Genomic DNA, 19,416 nt, shown 5'->3' with positions numbered 1-19,416 from the left:
AGCAGGGGTCAAGCTGCATCTTTCTGTGTGTGCGAGTGCGTGAGCAACTTTGCATGGACTGGATTTTAGCACCTTTTTACACAAAATGGAGTTGTCTTAATACAAAATGGGGTCTATGCTATGTCTCATACTGTAGTCGTGCAGCCTCACGTGTCGATCCGCAGCCCCCCGCCTCCTGGGCCCTTAGGGCGAGGGGGCCGCCGATGAGTCAGGATTCTCCACCTGGGTCGGAGATGTATGTGAGGGGGGTCCTGATGACCTATCCTTCCCTACATCTCCCACCTTTCGTTACTTAAGTAACAAATAACGCAGCTCCCCCAACCATTCACGTTCCTTCTCATCTATCACTGCCTCCTCCCATGCTGGTGTTCCTTTTATAGGCATCCAGGCTCTGGAGACTCCCCGGAGGCTTTCCCCCCTTCTAGCGTATTCATCTGGCGTGCAGGTCATATATATACAGTCCCCCGTTCCCTCTAGGTCTACCCATACCTCCGTGTACCATTCTAGTTCCAAAGGCTCCTTTATCGTAGTATGATATAACCTATCCACTATATCCCCATCATAGTACATCGGGACCATTCTATACTTTGGCTCGGAGTTCTCGCCAGTCTGCACGTGTGCCTCCTGTTGTGGTCGTGCCACTCCTCTAGCTTTGCCCATTGTCACCATCATCATTGCTCCATTGGGGACTGCGCCTGCACAGCAGCGAAGACCCAGCTGGCACACTCAAAAAATCAAGAGCAAAAACGCGATGAGGTGCATCAGCATTTTGACGACGAGTCCCATCCAGGAAGGCACCCATGAAAAGATGTTGTCGAACCATGTGCTAGCCTCCGCGCCGCCTTCTTTCTTCATGCGTTCCCCCAAGTTGTGCACTGCGGTGATAACGTGCGATAGTGTCCCATTATCTGCGTCTTCAGAAGGCACGAATGTGCAACACACGCTCCCGATTTTTTGGCAAACACCTCCATCCATCGCTGTCAACAGGTCTAGGACATACCTGTTCTGCATCGTCATTAGCTTCAGAGCCCTTAATTCCAACTTGATCACGTTGAACCCTTCTTCAGTGTCATTGGCTAGTTGGATCAGCTCCCAATGTGTGATTTGGAGCCACTTTGCATTCGTTCGTGCCTGGATTCTTGGGACAAGGGATGGCAGAGCTGAATAGTTTGTACCGGTCTGGGATTTGTGCCAGTAGCTCGGATGAAGCCTTGGATATGTAGTTAGATAACCTTTGTTTCCTGGATACAACCCCTTGGATGTTGTCCTTCGACAGGGCATACAGTGGTGGCTCTTCAGTTGGTCGTACACTCTCCGTGTCTCGAGCTGCTGGTGTTGGCCCTTCTCCGATGTGGCTTTCTGGTATTACCATTAGATCAGAGTGCAGCGTCGCAAGAGAGCATGTGCCCCTCCAAGATGGCGGGAGGTACAGGTATGCTTGTTTGCCCCACACCCAGTAAGTGTCCATGAGTGCTGCCGTTCCCTTCCTCATATCAGGAATCGTGAGCGTTTTACTGCAGTTTTTGTTTCTTCTCATGTCCATTTTTCCTTCCCCTTGGAAGCACAGTTCATAGTCCAATTCTTTTTGCAGTTTGAATGGTTTTTCGACTGCGCGCACCAATGTTAGCTTAGAGATATATTCGGTCCAGACCGGGGTGCATGTTTTCTCAATCCACTGTAATTTTTCTGTTGCCAATCCTCGCAACGCTTCTGCTTTGCATGTTATCACGTCATCCTTCCATTTGTTTTCAGAAAACAATGTTCCTTTTATGACGAAAAAAGGTTATTTCATGCACACCACTCCTTTTGCTCTGGAGTAGCATGTTTTCTCATTTTGCATCATTTCGAAAGATACCATGTGTGCCTGGAAGGTGTTCTTAATTCTACACAGGGTAAGATGAAGGAGACACTGGGCATCTGTGAGAGGCAATTCTTGTGGCAGCAAGACCTTAGGTGTACCTTAGGCATGGGGGATCAATGAGCACACATAGCAACTCTCATTTGTTGTTTGCTTTGCTGTGGAGCTCATGTCTGCATACCATTTATTAGACTGGTGTGGGTGTCTGGGGTCCTCTATTGTATCTAGCCCTAGGCCGGAGTATTCATCATACCTTTTTCTCCCCGCTTCTCTCCTCCTTCTAGTGCTTTTAAGGAATTTTGTTGCATTCCTGGCTGCTCGTAGTAGTGTATCCCTTTCCCCCGCACTCCCCCTTTTCCCACTCGTCGTACAGGGTCATGACATTATTAGTCATTTCTGCATTTTCTTTCATTCTATCTGTGATGTAAACATTTTCTGTTGGTTGACTGGTTGCTGGGGTGGGCAGGGTAGCAGTGGTGTCATATAGCCATGATATAGCAGAAGGATTGCCATCATTTATATCATATACACTAAAAAGAATTGCATTGAGTTGGGGCTTTGGGAGCGTAGTTGGGCTGTTAATGGTAGCATTTTGCTTCTTAGCCTGGTCGGGGTGAGGGCCGTACCCCCATACCAGCTGGAAACCATCCCATATTAAATAATTACCCTCCTTAAACGGTTTTGTTGCATTCTCCATAATGGTCCCATTACCTCCCCCCTCATTTATCTCAATGGAGATAAATGCAACGGCCCAGTAAATTACAAGCCTGACCATTAGTGTGTAGAATATAATTTCACAGTCAAGCCACACTCGTATGAATAAGTACGCAGATTGAATGTTACATGTCCATTACTAAGTCCCCTATCTCTAGTCGTTGCAGGCTGCCTGTTCGTTGCCATGGATTCTCCTACATATTGAAACATAAAGGGGTATTAAGCATTTTGTCATAAAAACTCTTACATTTCTCAACTTTTTCAACAGTGTGAGTAGGAAGTGAACGATAGGTAGAGAGAGACAGAGAGAGAGAGAGAGAGAGAGAGAGAGAAAGAGAGAGAGAGAGAGAGAGAGAGAGAGAGAGATTTCACTTATTTACACATTCTTCTTAATGATTGGCACACATAGAATATCTATACATTACATTTATTCATGATTTCCTTTTCAATGATTTCTTTTTTTTTCTTGTACTTTCGTCATCTTATATCAGCATTCATTTTCATGTGCACAGCTATGTGAACTTTCGTGCTGCTATGCCTTTGCCCTCCTACTCTTGTGTGTCCTGAATCTGATCTGTTTCAGTGCTGTTAGTTGTATTCACACTGTAATAAGCTTTCCTTAAATCTGTTAAATGTATCCAATATCTCAGGCCCTTCACTTTTACAACCGTGGGCGTGCAATAAATTACCGCATATGGGCCATGAAATCTTGGGGAATTCCAACTGCGTACAAAGCTTCTTTCATACACCATTTCTCTGGGCTCTAGCTGCCCTATTGGTGTTTCTTTTTCTGTATTTGATGCGTCTGCTTCTCCCTCGCTTGTGAATGGCGGTGCGAGCTGCCTTGCGATCATGTGGGCTGCTTTAGTGAGTTTTGTCAGATACTCATTAAATTCCTCTCCCAGAACGGTTGCGCTCCTGTGGGTGTCAGAATGTCTGCAAAGGGGTGAGTTTGCTGTGTGCATTCGTCTTCCTGTCACAATCTCATGGGGTGACAGATGGTGGTCCTTGCTGGGCTGATTTCCAGCTCGAATAGGGCCAAGGGGAGACAGTGCTTCCAATTTTTTTTAAGAGTGAAGCAAAGCTTTGAGAGTCTTCCTTTAAGCAGGCTGTTTATTTTTTCTACCATGCCGTTGCTTTGCAGGTGATAAATCATGCACAGTTTGTGCTTAATGTCCAACATTGATGTCACTTCCTTAAAGAGGTCATTAACAAAGTGAGTGCCATTGTCTGAGCGAATTACGTTGCAAATTCCCCATTGGGGGAATACCTCTCTCACCAGAAACTTTGCAGCGCACTTCACATCAGGACGTGCACATGGTCCTGCCTCTACCCACTTTGAGAATGGGCACACTACCACTACCATGTATCTAGCTCCATTGCACCTTTCCCCCATGTCTGCATAGTTAATATGCAGCTCTTTGAATGGGCCTATTGGCTTGGGTATGGTCCCTCTTAATGTTCTTAGAGTCATGCCTGAATTGTATAGCTGGCACGTTGTACATTCCATTGCCAATTTTGAAAGTTGTTCTTGCAACCCAGGTACGAACCTGTGTTCCTGTATTTCTGCAGCGATGTGTTGTTTTGCATTATGTGAGGGGAAATGCAATTGCTGGAAGGCCACTTCTAATAATCTAGTGGGCATGACCAGCTTCCCTGTGTTGTTTTGTCACCACAATAACTCAGTTGCTGACTGGCTGCATCCCCGCTTTTCCCACAGTTCTTTTTCTTCTTCTGTTGCTCCGTCTTGTAGCTCTAATATTTGAGATATGGGCATAGTGTTGTAACAGTCTGGGAGGTCCTCAACTATTTCCTTCCTCACTAAATACTCACCCGTCCTTTCTTTTACAAAATAAGATGCTTCTTTCGCGGCAGCGTCCGCTTCCGCGTTTCCCAAAGAGACGAAATCGGTGTTGGTAGTATGGGCCTGGCATTTTACTATTGCTACTGCAGTGGGGTCTTTCAAGTCTTCTATAAGCTCTTTCAAGAGTTCTGCATGTTGCACCGGGGACCCATCAGCCCTGTTAAATCCCCTTCTCCCCCACCTTGCAAGTCCACCATGTACTGTTGTGGTTATGTATGCTGAGTCCGTGTAGATTGAGACTCCACACCCTCTAGCAGCACGCAGCACTTCAATCAACGCTATGAGCTCTGTCGCTTCCGCTGAGAAGTGGGCGGGCAGGCGCTGCTGTATTAGCACTTCGTACTCACCTTCTTCCAATCGCACGACGGCCACCCCTACATGTTTTTCTCCTGTTGCTGAATTTATGGCGGCTGACCCGTCTTTGAAAAATATTTCACCTTCAGCTAGTGCATTTTCACTCACTATCATTGCTCCCTGTTCCTCTCCTTGATATGTTGCACAGTCATGTGCTTGTACATCCTCCAAAGTGCATGGTTCTGAAATGAATCTTGCGGGGTTTACTTTACACCTTACATGTATGTTGGCGCTTGATAGAATTACCTGGTATGCAGTGGCTCTCTGTGTGGTCAGTGTGCTTTTCGATCGTTCTAGTATGGCGAACAAGGAATGTTCCACGTATAGCGTCACTGAACATCCCATTACTATGGTGGCGCTTTTCTCAATGGCGAATGCGGCGGCGAGGCTTGTGACCTAGTGATGTCTTTTGTGTTGGGACTGCTGTCATGAGTGTTCCCTTGCAGTGCAAGAACAGGTAGAACTCGCGTTCATAATCTGGGTTCGCGAGCACTGGTGCACTTGAAATGAGTTCTTTGAGTGAGGTCAACGCATCACATAATTCTGAGTCCCACTGTATCTCCGTATTTTCCTTCTGCGCTTCTTTGAGTGCCTGAAGCAATGGGCGTGTGTATGCAGCATAGACTATTATCCATGCACCACAGTAGTGCACATGCCTAGGAATTTTTGCATATCCTTCACTGTTTTTGGTCTTCCTACAGCTGAAATGGCTGCCACCCGGTCTGGTATTATTTTCTTGCCGTCTTTCGAAATCAGTTGTCCCAGGTACAGCACTTCACGTTGACAGTATTGCAATTTTTCTCTGTCTACCTTGTACCCTTTTTGGGCTGGCAATGTCAAGAGGGCAATGGAGTCTTTTCTACATTCAGCTTCGTTTTTACTGCAGATCAGCAGATCATCCACGTACTGAATTATCGTGCTGTCTGCTGTCATCTTTCCAAGGTCTTCATGCCATATTCTGTTGAATATGCTGGGGCTCTTACAGTAACTCTGGGGCAATCTGCAGTGTTTGTACCTCCTCCCCTCTAGGGTGAATGCTGTCAGGAATCTACACTCTTCTGCGAGTGGAAAAGAATGCATTCTTCAAATCCACCACGGTGAAGTGAGATGCATCTATTGGGATACTGCATAAAATAGATGCAGGATTTGGGACCAAAGGGAACTCTTTCTGAATGACGTCATTAAGTGGGCATAGATCTTGGATCATCCTCCATGCCCCTCATTTTGCTTTTTTGATGGGGTAAATGCATGTGTTACATGGGGAGGTTGAAGGTACTAGTATCCCTTGTGTCAATAGTGCGTTGATTGTTTCTTTTATCCCTTCTTCTGCTTCCCGGGACAGAGGGTATTGTTTTACTCGGGGCAGTAGGGCTCCAGGCTTAAGGTTAATTTTCACTGGAGTGACCCCGTGTAGTAGCCCTACGTCATGGGGTCCTAATGTCCATAACTGCCAGGGTACTGATTGCATGTCGTCATTAAAAAATGACGGTGGGGCCCCCACTACCGCCATGGGCTGTACTGGCACCTGTCTTTGCTGTATCATTATTTCACAAGGGACTACTATCTCCATTATGATTTCTCCATCACTCTCTGAATCTGAAAAAAGTTCCTCCTCTGACAGATCTTGGAGTGCAATGTCGGCGTTTATGCATAACACTGTACGCCACTCGCACCCGTGTATGTCCATTGCAATTATAGCTATTCTTTTGGCTGAGATTTGTACTGCATGTATGTCCAGTGGCATGACTGTCCCTGGCACAATCTCTGGGTGGGCTATTGGACAAAAAACTAATTCTGCTGGTACCCTTGAATCCAGTTTTTTCAACTCTGGGACCACCCGGGCCAATGTTTTTAACCCATGGATGAACATATCTGGGTCCACCGGTATGCCGCGCACCTCTGGGCATGTTGCTCGCAAATATATCACTAGCATTACATGCATAGAGCACATCCCTGGGGTTGAGCAAACAATCCCTCCTCTCCTGGTAAACGAAATAGTCATGTTAAGCTTGCTGAGGAGATCCCTCCCCAGTAGGTTGACAGGGGATTGCTCATAATACAATAGGGGTGCCCTTACTGTTTTTCCCCCTACTGTTACATCCAAGTTTCTGTGTAAGGAACTTCGACCACCGCCCCAGAGAACCCTTGCGTCTCGAATTTACGATTAGATAGCAGAAACCGGCCTTCACGTTTACAGGACTTCTCGGCTCCGGAATCTACCATAAAGATGAACTGCTTATTCTCTATATCTGCCCCTATCAATGGTTCCTCATTTGCATTGAAGGTTGTCGATAGGATTGGACACGCAAGTACTCCCTGTGGGCTGTCCTATGCTGGGTGTCTCGTCGTTCCCCCTTGACTGAAAACATTACCTGACACTACTGCTACTCCTCCATATGGGCCAGGTGCGCCATTTGGTGTCGTGTTGAATGGGCTATTTTTTGTGTAGGGGAGGTGTTCGCTACTTTGTGGGTGTTGTTGAACATTATGTGGTTGTTCCCTATTTTGCTCTTGCCCTCTGTATTCTGGCTATTCCCTTCCCCCGTCCCCGGGCAATCCGTAGGGGCTCCCTGATCATCTTGGTAAACTGTGTTCGGTCTGCTTCTACACTCACGTGAGAAATGTCCCCACCTCCCACAATTCCAACAGTTTCCTTGGCCTCCTCTGGGACCTGGTCCCCCATTTCCGCCATTACCTCCATATCCCTGTCCACCTCCCCGGCGCCCCCTGTACCCACCTCTCCTGTTGCTGGGTTGCCACACTTGCCACTGCTGCCCTCCATATTCCTCCTGTCCATTCCACTGTCTTTGCCCGTTGTCTGCCCAATTTGCAGCCCTCCTCCCCTGTATCGCTACCAATCCCTCCTCCTCCTCTGTGTCCCTGTCGTGGGGGAGTGCTGCTACAGCTGCAGCGACCTTCACTAGTTTCGTTTGTATTAGTTTGGCTTCATCTGCCAGCCTTTTTTGTACCACCTCCTTCTCCCTTTCTTTGATTCTTTTGCAATGGTGAACTATTATGCTCTGTATTTCTGGCCATCCCTTCGCCTCGTTCCCAGCTATTTTATCAAGCGCTTTTTGGATTTCTTTCGGGAGACCCCTCTTTATTATGAAGTAAAATAAGGATGTTGATTGGTCATACGGCGTACCCGTTTCAGCTCTCCACATCTCCAGCACTCTGAAAATGTAATCCATAGCCTCTTCCCCATCATTCATGGTGCATTGCATCACTGACTGTAAATCTGGCATGTCCGGGAAGGTTTCCCTCAACGTGTCCCAAACTCGCGCTCGCACTGTTGTCACTGTCCAATGTTATTCCTGGGAAACCTGCTTTTGCCCATACGCGGTCTGATTGGTCACCTACTGCTGACACAAGTAAACTCTTGACATCTACTATGGCCAGGGGTACTCCTGCGGTTTGCTTCTCGAAGGCATATATCCACTTACTAGCTCCTCCGGAATGCAGGGGCATTCATTTTAGTAAATTAGTCTTATCCATTTGTGCCCGGGGTATGTAATTTGGTCTTCCCGCCCACCGGTGTATCAGTGGGAGTTGTAAGCGTCCCTTGCTTCCTCTCCCAATACTCACCTTTGTCCCTTTCTTTCCCATCAGGGCCATCCTTCCCATCCTGTTCCTTAATCTCCCTGTCCATTCTTGTTCCATTGTTCTTCCTAATGGTGTCTCCTCAAACTCCACTGAATCACCTCCTGTGGCCATCCCTAATCTCCCAGCTTCTTGCTCATCCTGTTCTATATCACACCATAGCTCTTCTCTCCCTTCGTCCGCCACTTCTTCCCCCTCTGCATTCCCTCCAAGGTTGTGTGCTCCCAGTTCTGCTATCCTTGTGGGCTCCTCCTGTATCCTGAATAGTATCTCCCCCTTTTTCCACCCCTCCTCATTTGACTTACCTAGGGTGTGTGATCGGGACAATCGCTCTGATCTTGTCGTGCCTGGCTCACTTTGTTCGCATATGCTTTGTATCCTTGATAACTCTTCTCTAGCTATTGAGAGTCCTGTATCTAAGTCTACTGTTAGTTTACATATATTCACTGATGGCGTACTCGCCTGCCTACTTGTTTGGGGGCAATCATATGGTGGTGGTGCTGTTGGTCGTGTGGTGGGGGCAGGGGTGCTGGAGGCCACGTGTGTGGGATCACTATACCCTTCAGCAGGTGGAGTTTATTCAAGAGTGGGTACAATCGGGTTACTTCCACCGATCCCTCTTTTTCCCCGTCCTCCTTACCACCTTCTGCTCTTGCTGATGGGGTGGCAGTGAGGGCAGGTTGATCGAGTGTGGTGTCTATTTTCTTCGGTGGGGGTATTTCCTCGAATAATCGCCCCAGATCTAGTATTTCTCTCCTGTTATGAAAATGATTTCCTTTGTACTTTAGGAATATGCAGGTGGCTACCATATCCAGAATGCTCCTGTCAAAGGACCCTCCTTGTGGCCAAACTTGGGGGAGACCCTCCCCCTCCAGTTCCGTGACGCACTGGTCATGGTACTTAGTTATTCTTTCCGCATGTCCCATAAACTATTACAAATGTGTGCTAAGGGTGTCTCCGCCCCCATTTTTAGACCTGTTTTACTCTATCCACTTGAGTCAATCTCCTCTATCACTATACGTGTGTAGCTGTGTATGTGGGACTCTACTCACTGTCAGCTTCTAATGATCAACTTATACTTTTACTCAACCAAAGACATTTCTTTGTCAAATCTTACCAGGTCACACTTACATTGACCACACCACCTGGAAATCACTTAAATCAGTATTAATAGATAGAGACAATCGATTGCAAAAAAAACATAAACACGCAATGTGCACAACACACGACAGACATTCATCATACCTCAGCATACACACATAGCATTTACCCTCCCTGCCTGGCCCTTCACCTTTCTCTACGGCGACACCCTCTAACCCTCACACAGCTTTTTTTGTATATATATATATATATATATATATATATATATATTTTTTTTTTTTTTTATTTCCTAATGCGGACCTTGTTTTAACCCAAATAAGAAGAATAAGAGAAAGAAAAGTTAGTTCTAACGTATTTGCCGTGTAGCTTCACTCAGATACCCTCAATTTATTTTTCCATTGTTTTACTTATTCCCAGCACTAGTCGAGATAGAACTACGCGGCGCCTCCTTCTACCCCCTTGCAGAGTTAGGTTCCCGTCCTCTTTTCCCTTTTTCACTTTTATATCCTAATGGCTATATGCAAAGAAAGAGAAAGTCTTAGAAATTAAAATTCCCCTCTAAGTCCCCAACTTATTTCCCCTTGTCCTCTCGATTTTTTCCCCTTTTAGTAACGCTCGCACTTAATACTCACGTGCCTGTCTTGATCCGAGACTCTCCGGACTTGGTCCGTCCAAGCGGCGCAGCCTCGCACTCAATGGCTCCACCCGGCTCCGTCGAGCGGTACTAAGGGTTTTTTCAAACGGGACCCGTACCCTCTCGCCCTAACTGCATGCGCACGTCTCTGCGTACCAGTTGCCGTAGGTGGGCGTCTCCACTGCGACCGGTGCCATCTCGTGCCAAGGGGACAATTATAAAAATATATCACGTCTATGGGGTCACCACTGAATGTGAGCATCCCCAAAAACGCACCCCCCTAAGTGAGAGGCAATTCAAGACACACCCAACAAGGGAAAGTGCGGGTGAGATCAAAAAGGGTTTTATCTAAATCAATATAGGGCATGCAAAGGACTCTGCAAACTCAGAGAGAGCTCTGTCTGACAATAGCAAAGATACTCCTACTTATTACAGAACTAACTTCACGCATGACACAAGCTATAGGGGGCACATAGTTTTAAGGATTGGGTGGTGAAGGCTAGGTGGTATACATTGTATACAGTTGCTGTTCCAGGATTGGCAGACATCTGTGCGGTGCCACGCGGGGTAGACGGGTCAGCTGAGCTCTTCGGGGTGGAGCTGCCGGCCGGACATAACTTGTATTGATGATTGGTGGCTGCTCTAACACTTGCCCTTGTGACCACGCATTCGCAATCATTCGTCACATTCTACAATGTCAGGTGTCTGGTAAATCCTGTGACACATTGACCTTAGCCCAAGGGGGAGACAGGGACATGGATATGTGATAGGGGTATCCCTATCCATCTGTTGTAGTGACATTTGGGTTCAAGTATGGTAGTCCCATGAGTCCATGTGCAGGGCCAGGGGTACCGAGGGGGGTTATTCAATCGCCCTGTCCTGGTGGCTATAATGAAGGACGGTATTATGATCTGTTAGTACAAGGGTGGGCACCCCCCTTCGAGGGCCATTAACTTGGGGTGAATGGGGATACCAATGGGCCGTGAGGGGCATGTAACCGGTGCCCGGGAGATGGTGGGATTTAGGACCAGGTAGCTTGTAATTCATAGAGTCAGGCTGTGGCGGCCTTTTGACATGGGGGAGGAGGATGCTTGAAACGGGTCAAGCAAGATTGGGAGGGGAGGGGAGGCGAGGCTGTGCTGTTCGAACACCAGCTATCCCTGGCGGGCCTGGGAGGGAGGAGGGGGGAGACAACCTTGCAGCTCTGAGCCTGTTTCCCTGCACAGGGCAGCTCCCCGTACTTTTGGCAAGGCTGGGTGGCAACACTTGGAGCTTCTGGTATCATACACATATGTTTACATTAATATGGGAACACAGGCTGGAGAGGGTTTTGCTATTTAACACAGTATTTCACATCAGTAGTTGACATACGAACATGAGGTAGCATTAGTTTGGGTTGTGTGTAAGTGAGAGCACTGCATATTACATCCAGTACAATCTGGCCCTACTGCCTCCGCTGATCATCATGCATTACAAATGTGCTTTGTTATATCATGTACAGGAGCGATCACATATTACTCTTAAATCACACGTCCCCAGAATAGCAGCAAACGTAAGTCAACACGACATATATTTCACAAATGCTCATTTCGTTATGCAAGGTGCCTCGGGGGTTGGTGGGGGTGAGGGGCGCCACACAGTCCAACTTAGAGGGCTTGTTACATGGTCAGGGAATGCAGGATTGGGCTGGTTTCAGTTACCTTCTAACGAGCCCGGTCACGGCTGGGGCAGATGATGTACTGCGGAAGGCCAAGTGATACAGTGTTCATTTTGTTGTTTGTTCATGTCTGGTTGCTCGTGAGAACAGGCCTTCAGCGGATCTACCATGAGGTGGAGGCTGGGGTGGCGGGGAGTTTATACTCCTGTGAGCGCAGTCAAGCAGGGGTCAAGCTCCATCTTTCTGTGTGTGCGAGTGTGTGAGCAACTGTGCATGGACTGGATTTTAGCGCCTTTTTACACAAAATGGAGTTGTCTTAATACAAAATGGGGTCTATGCTATGTCTCATACTGTAGTCGTGCAGCCTCAGGTGCCAATCCGCAGCCCCCCCGCCTCCTGGGTCCTTAGGGTTAGGTGGCCGCCGACAAGTCATTAGTCTCCACCTGGGTCGGAGATGTATGTGAGGGGGATCCTGATGACCTATCCTCCCCTACACTAGTGTGGCGGTCACTGCATTTCAGCCTGCCCAGCATCATCAGAACAATCAGTGTGGCTGCTTGTGCATCTATCTGTGCACATAAGTGAGTCACATTGACACTTTTATACATGTGAATCACACTGGTGATTGTGAAAATGTAGCGGAAATCTTTAGCGAGAAAGATTTTATATGCTCTTCAGCTCTACAACGTAACTTGCAATATTTCCTGCTATTATCCATGTAATCTGCTAAAGGCCATTTATGAAAGTAGGCTTCACTGCTCACAATGCATGAAAAACTGCTTCTATCGCTGAATGTGTGAACAACAAAGCTTCACCTTTATACAGACTATGTATGTGTTTTTTCTTGATGTAGATAAGCACATCAGATCACCGCAGATGTGAAAATAATTCTGCTGACATTAATTGGAATGTACCGAAAAATGTATTAATAAAATGAGACTGGCAGACCACTTCCCCTTTTCTGCTTGTGAAACACTTTGAAATACATATACTGTCCTGACACATTTTAGGATAACATCGCAGAAGTGATGGAGGGATGATTAATCAGCCATGAGATATCCAGGCACGTATTGTGTGGAAAATGCTGTCTGGTATCTGTCAGTCAGTAAGCTGTGGTGGCTATTTGCCATAGTGGTTCTTGGCTTTCCCATATATATATATATATATATATATATATATATATATATATATATATATATATATATATATATGTTTTATAATAAATGTGAGCTTTTGTGGAAACTTCTGTGTCAGAGTGTATCTGATGCAAAGATTGTTGTTTTTATTATATCCTGATGGGGACAATCCAATCACATGGCATTGTAAATCCCATTTTTTACAATTGGCAACTCGGGTGACGGGACTTCGGTAACAGACTGATTCAGCGTGGACTTTTTTTTTTCCAACAGTTGATCAGTGTGTGATAGTCGGCTCGGACAAACTCAGATAGGCTCCACTGCTCAGATAGGAAGCCTTTGGGGTTCCAGCAGACACGGAAACCTCAGACCACATCTGCAAACTACTGCTCATCACGATGATCCATTTGTGCCCGAAGACTCCCCCGTCTGCGACCAGTGCGACGTTCGCTGAAGGGGCTCCGACACAGATGTGTGTGTGTGTGCTGATGTGCTGGCGAGATAAATGACATCTAAAATCCGGGGAGAATGTTTCTAGCTGTTGAAGTGACTATTTGGGGAATGCAAGTCGTGTCAAATTATTTTTTTCTTCTCTTCCTTTCATTTTTCGTTTCATTGTTTTTGGTGTTTGCGTGTATTATTATAACCATGGGGAAGTACTGCATTTAAATATGCCCTAAGGGTTATAATTCTTGTGATCACAAGTTAACACGAGAAGTATTGGTGTGAAACAGAGGGTAGCGAACAAAGTGCTGATATTGGTAATCAAGTAATCATGGGAAATGCATGTACAAAAGTGAGTTGTCGTGGTTTGAATTGTTGTGCAAGAAAGCGCTTGAATAAGCTTGAACAGCACATGTCTGCACCACCTTAGGGGACTCCTAGATGGGAAATCATGGTAAAGAAGGGCTCGGCACAGTTGTATTTTTATGAGAATGGAACACATATACCTCCAAAGCCAGTGATCCTACCCTTCTTTTTCCGATTCATGGCTCTTTTGATTTAGACAGAATAGCGGATCTCAGAGAAACACTGTTAGCAGAAGGAGAAAAGAAAATAAGACCCCTTCAATGGGAAATGTATACAGTTTGGGAGATTTATGCCAGACAAAAGTCAATAAGAGAAGCACAGTTTAGGGATAAAAAGCCACAATCAGATGGAGATGAAGCAAGAGCCTATGAGCTGCAGACACTAAAGGAAGGATGGGAACATGATAACAGATAGTGTGCTCTGAGCATGGTAGGAGCATATGTATCCAAATCATTTACTGAGTCTTCTGCACCTATGATACACACAGATGAAGAGCCTGATCCCTTATTAGAATGTCTTCTCTCCACTAAAAGAACTCCTCTGCCTCCTTACTCTTGTCCGGAATGGAGTGGGGAGTCAAAGGAGGCTCCTCCTCCACCAAATACTTCTGGATACCAGACTAGAAGCATAACTGCATCCCAGAGGGGTGAAGCAAAATGTTTTACAAATGCTTGGATATCCAAAAGTGTGGAAGGGATTAAAATAGCAAGGGATAGTGCACCTCAAATTGAACAACCTGTGGCAAATGAAATTGTGAATTACTTGTGCAAAAGTGTGTTCAGCCTATAAATTGATTAATAGAGATGAAGCATATGATCATCCAGACCACTACAAAGAAATGGATGTGAATAGCAAAAAAGAGATCATTTCCGTAGAGGACTGTTCAGATATTATAGTAACACTATTAATGTGGCTTGATAAAATTTGCTTACATAGTCCAGTAACACACCAGAACCCTATGAGAAAAGTACCAGGCTTTGATAGCAGCAAACCCACACATCAGGTCTATGTGCCTTGGCATCGAATGGAATTATTATCTTTTACCAAGGACGTTCCAGATATTAGACAGAATCCAGAGCAATTGTATATTCAGATTAACAGTGTGCTAAAGACTGGACCTCTAACAACAAGTGACATTGATCAGTTATCATCATGTATATTACTCCCAGCTATTTGGAGACAGTGTAGAAAACAGGATAGTGAAGAACCTCCAATTAAATGGACTGATTTCGAGGATGAAACAGTGACCAAAGAGAGGAATGGGCAGGGTTGTTTACACAGGACTATTCTGACAATAAGAAGGATAGAACAGATAGTATCCAGAAGACAGATGAACTGGGATAATTTAACTATGTGTAAACAGGAGGAAGGAGAATCAGTTGAGAAATATTTTACTAGGAAAGAGCAGGCTTTTATCTCTTTTAGCGGAATGAACTTAAGTACTACAGAATGACAAAAGGCATTCTGTTCACATTTTGTAGGAGTGCTTTCTTAACTTAAACATGATATTCAAACATATGAATCCACATGGCCAACCCAAAATGCTTCTCAGATACTAACCATGGCTAGGTATTATGTGGATAGACAGAGTAAAGAAAAGACTGAGAAAGACAGAAAGCTGAATAGTTTAAAAAACTAAATCATTGATGCAACAGGCATTTCCAGATAGAGGAAGAGGACAGATGCAGAGAGAAAGGGGTATGATTAGAGGAAGGAGAAAAGGAGTAAGTGCACCCCCATCCAATGGAATGAGTGGTATAGATGAAGGATGCCACTATTGTAAATCGAATGATAATTGCATCCGGGAATGCCCCCTAAGGCATAAGGGAAGAGGGAGATCAGTAGGGCGTGGTTTCGCCAGAGGACAGATGAGACAAAGTAATAGTAAAGAAGTCAAAACTATCCAAGAGAAGCTGAATTATTTTGATCCCAGACAAGGCCAACAGTATTCAGAAAGAGATTACTATGAAGATGATACACATTCAGATGATTATGTAGAATAGGGATGCCCAAATGAGGAAAAAGGGAGAGTGGAAATCCAAGTGGACCCCGAAGGACCATATGTTGAATTAGCACTCACAGATGCAAAGCCAGGAAAATTGAAGTTCTTACTTGATACCCGGGCTACCCATACATCTATCTCCCATAAATTGATACCTACTGTACCCTCTCTGGGAAAGTAAATACATCAGTAGGGTTTTCAGATACGCTTATTCATAGCCCCATTTCGGAGCCTATCCAATTTTCTATAGGTCCTATTTCATGTCTTGCTCCGGTTGTGCTCACTAACAAATGTGTTTTGAATCTGTTGGGAATGGATCTGCTACAGAAATTGCATGCTACAATTTACTGTACACCTGATGGTGTTTACCTCACTTGCATGTCTGATTACTCACAAAAAGGCTGTGCTTACATTGCTACTACCGTTACCGTCATAGACCTTATGAACGCATTTGTTAGCGTTCCAATCCATGAGGATAGCCAGTATTTGTTTGCTTTTTATATTGAAGGAAGGTCTTTTGTAGAGCTCCACAAGGTTATACAGAGAGTCCAAGTATTTACAGTCAAGCTTTAAAAACACAACTAGATTGCTTTTCACTTCCTAGTGGCGCAGCCCTCTTACAGTATGTGGATGACATACTTATATCTGCTGACACCAAAGAGCAATGCATAAACTGTACAGTCCAATTATTGAATTTCTTAGCACCATTGGGTGACAAATCTTCTCAGAGTAAGCTACAGTTTTGGCAAAAGCTAGTAACTTATTTGGGCCATCTCCTATCCAAGGGAGAAATGAGATTACATCCACAGAGAATACAAGCTGCATTCAATACAGTAGCTCCAACCACATAGCAAGAAGTGAGAAGATTTTTAGGTATGACGTTGTTTTGCCATCAATGGATTCCCAATTTTTCTCTCTTAGCAAAACCCTTACTCAATCTCACTACCAAAGAGACACCAACTCCAATGCCATGGTTACCAGAACACCAAGCAAGCTTTGATATGCTAAAACAGGCTTTGTGCAACTCACCTGCTTTAGGGACCCCTAATTATGCTAAGTGTTTTATGTTGTTTGTATATGAAAGGTCTGAATGTTTGTTATCTGTGTTAACTCAGTTCCAAGGAGATAAAAACAGGCCTTCCGCCTATTTCTCCTCGACCTTGGACACAATGGCTAGGGGTTTACCCAGGTGTCTAAGGGCAATAACAGCTGTTCCCTGTCTGTCAAACAATCTGAAAGCATTGTACAAGGACACCCACTCTTAGTGATGGTGCCTCATGCTATTGATATAATGATGAACAAAACACTAACTGAGCATATGACAAATGCTAGTTTCACCAGATATGAACTGATTTTACTTGCACCACACTTAACGATAAAAAGGTGTCATTCTCTGAACCCTGCCAAAATGCTACCCCTCCCTTCTGATGACCTCACTGTATTGCATGACTGTATCCTAACAACAGATGAGGAGACAAAGGGAAGGGTAGATTTAACTGATATACCTTTAAGTGAACCTGATGGAACTTTATACATGGATGGCACGTGTTTTAAACTACCATGCGGTAGCTCCACAGCTGCCTATGCTATTACTACATTGAAAACTGTGGCTGAAAGTTGCAAAATTCCACAGCACTCTGCCCAAGCCGCTGAAATCATTGCATTGGCTCGAGCATGTGAGCTCAGTCTTGATTTAAGAGTGAATATATATACCGATAGCCAATACGCTTTTGGAGTGGCGCATAATCTTGAAAAATTATGGGCTGAGAGAGGTTTTCTCACTTCTCACGGTACTAAAATCCAGCATGGAATGCTGATCACAAGGTTGTTGAATTCACTAGTAGTGCCTAGACAGCTAGCTATTATCAAATGTAGTGCTCACAAGAATGTGACAAATATAGTGGGAATAGGTAATGCTTTTGCTGATAGGACAGCTAAATTGACTGATCAAGCACCTGCCACTTTAACCTATGTCTCAGTAAGTGTGCCAGTAAATATTGAATTTGATAATTCTGTTCAATGTGTCAGAGAAATACAAGCAGGTGCATCCAAAGAGGAACTTGAGAAATGGAACAGCAAAGCCACCCTTAATGATGGTTGTTATGTATACCAATCTGATAAAAGATTATGGATGTTACCCAACAAATATGTGCCTATGATAGTTACAATGGCACATGAACACTCCCATATAGGTGCAGCTGCAATTGTAGCCTTATTGGGAGAAGTATGGTATAATAGAAACATTTGAAAATTAGCTATAGCTACATGTAAGAATTGTATTACCTGCTTAACACACAATATAGGAAAAGGTACATCTACCCTTAGAGGTCCTTTCAGACCCCCAGAACTACCTTTTGAATGCCTTCAAATGGATTTCATAGAAATACCTCTATGTCAGAGATTCATATATGCATTAGTTGTAGTGTGTATGTTCAGCAAATGGACAGAAGCATTCCCTATGGTGAATAATACTTCTTTAAGCACTGCAAAGGCTTTAGTAAAAGAGTATTTTCAAAGATAGGGACTGCCCCATAAAATTTGGAGTGACAATGGTGTTCACTTTGTTAATCAGAAAATGGACCTAGTGTGTCAGGCTTTGGTTATACGACAACATTTCCATTCAATATATCATGCGGCCGCAGCTGGGTTATGTGAACATTTCAATGGGACCCTTAAGAGCAAATTGGCAAAGATCTGTGCTCAAGCCCCCTCAAGTGGATAGATACCTTGCCCCTAGCCTAAGTGTCCATACATACGGTCCCACAGTCAGGAGTAGGTTTGTCACCATACGAAGTTGAAATGCGATGACCTGCAAATATATGGGGAATGCCAAGTCTAATGTCCCTTATCCATTGTTGAGAAATTATTGTTTGGAGCTCACTAAGAGGTTGGGCCTCATTACGGGTTTGGCTGTAGCCGTGCCCTCATTAAGGGCACGGCTACTGCCAAACTCGCTACCGGCACCTGCAAATGGGCCATTACCAGACCATTACGGCCGGTAATTGGCCATTCACAGGTGCCGGTGTGGGCGGGCTGGGTTGGGAGCTTGGTTGCACCAGCACCGTTTATAACGATGCCGGTGCAATCACAAGTTCTGCTCGCGGGTACTGCTCTGCATGCCTGGTTTGACCAGGCGTGCAGAGGGGCATCCGCGAGCAGAACTTCTAATGTGGCGGTATGGTAACAACAGCGCCAGTAGCACTACTGGCGCCATTGTTGCCTTAACCCCACATTCGTAGTGAGTCCCCTTGTCTATTATTCCTAAACATGTGAAAGACTTCCTGCCAAAGCCTCTTGAAGGACCAGGCCACTCTATCCAGCCTGGTGACTGGATCTTTACCAAACATTTCCAGCGATCATCCACTCTACAACCACGGTGGAAGGGCCCAGTTCAAGTTCTGCTAGCCACCCAAACTGCTGTAAAGTTTGAAGGACACCGTAACTGGATACATGCGAGCCACGTGAAGCGGGCTCCTCCACTTCTGGACGGGAATACATCTACCGAGTTACCATGGGAAGAATCTGTGCCGCAAGTGACTGATCATTCCCAAAGACTACCTTTGTGCAATGGTTCCCCAGATATCGTGCCTCCCAAAGAAATCACAGGAGTGACTGAGGAACCACGATATAACCTCAGGCCAAGAAAGCTAAAGTAACTGTGCTGATTGACGCTTGCTTCTTTTCCT

Source organism: Ambystoma mexicanum, chromosome 2q, assembly GCF_040938575.1.
Source record: "Ambystoma mexicanum isolate Mex_15411 chromosome 2q, UKY_AmexF1_1, whole genome shotgun sequence".
NCBI classification, from domain to species: Eukaryota; Metazoa; Chordata; class Amphibia; order Caudata; family Ambystomatidae; genus Ambystoma; species Ambystoma mexicanum.
The sequence above is the reverse complement of the archived record's forward strand: the minus strand, read 5'-3'. Positions refer to the sequence as shown.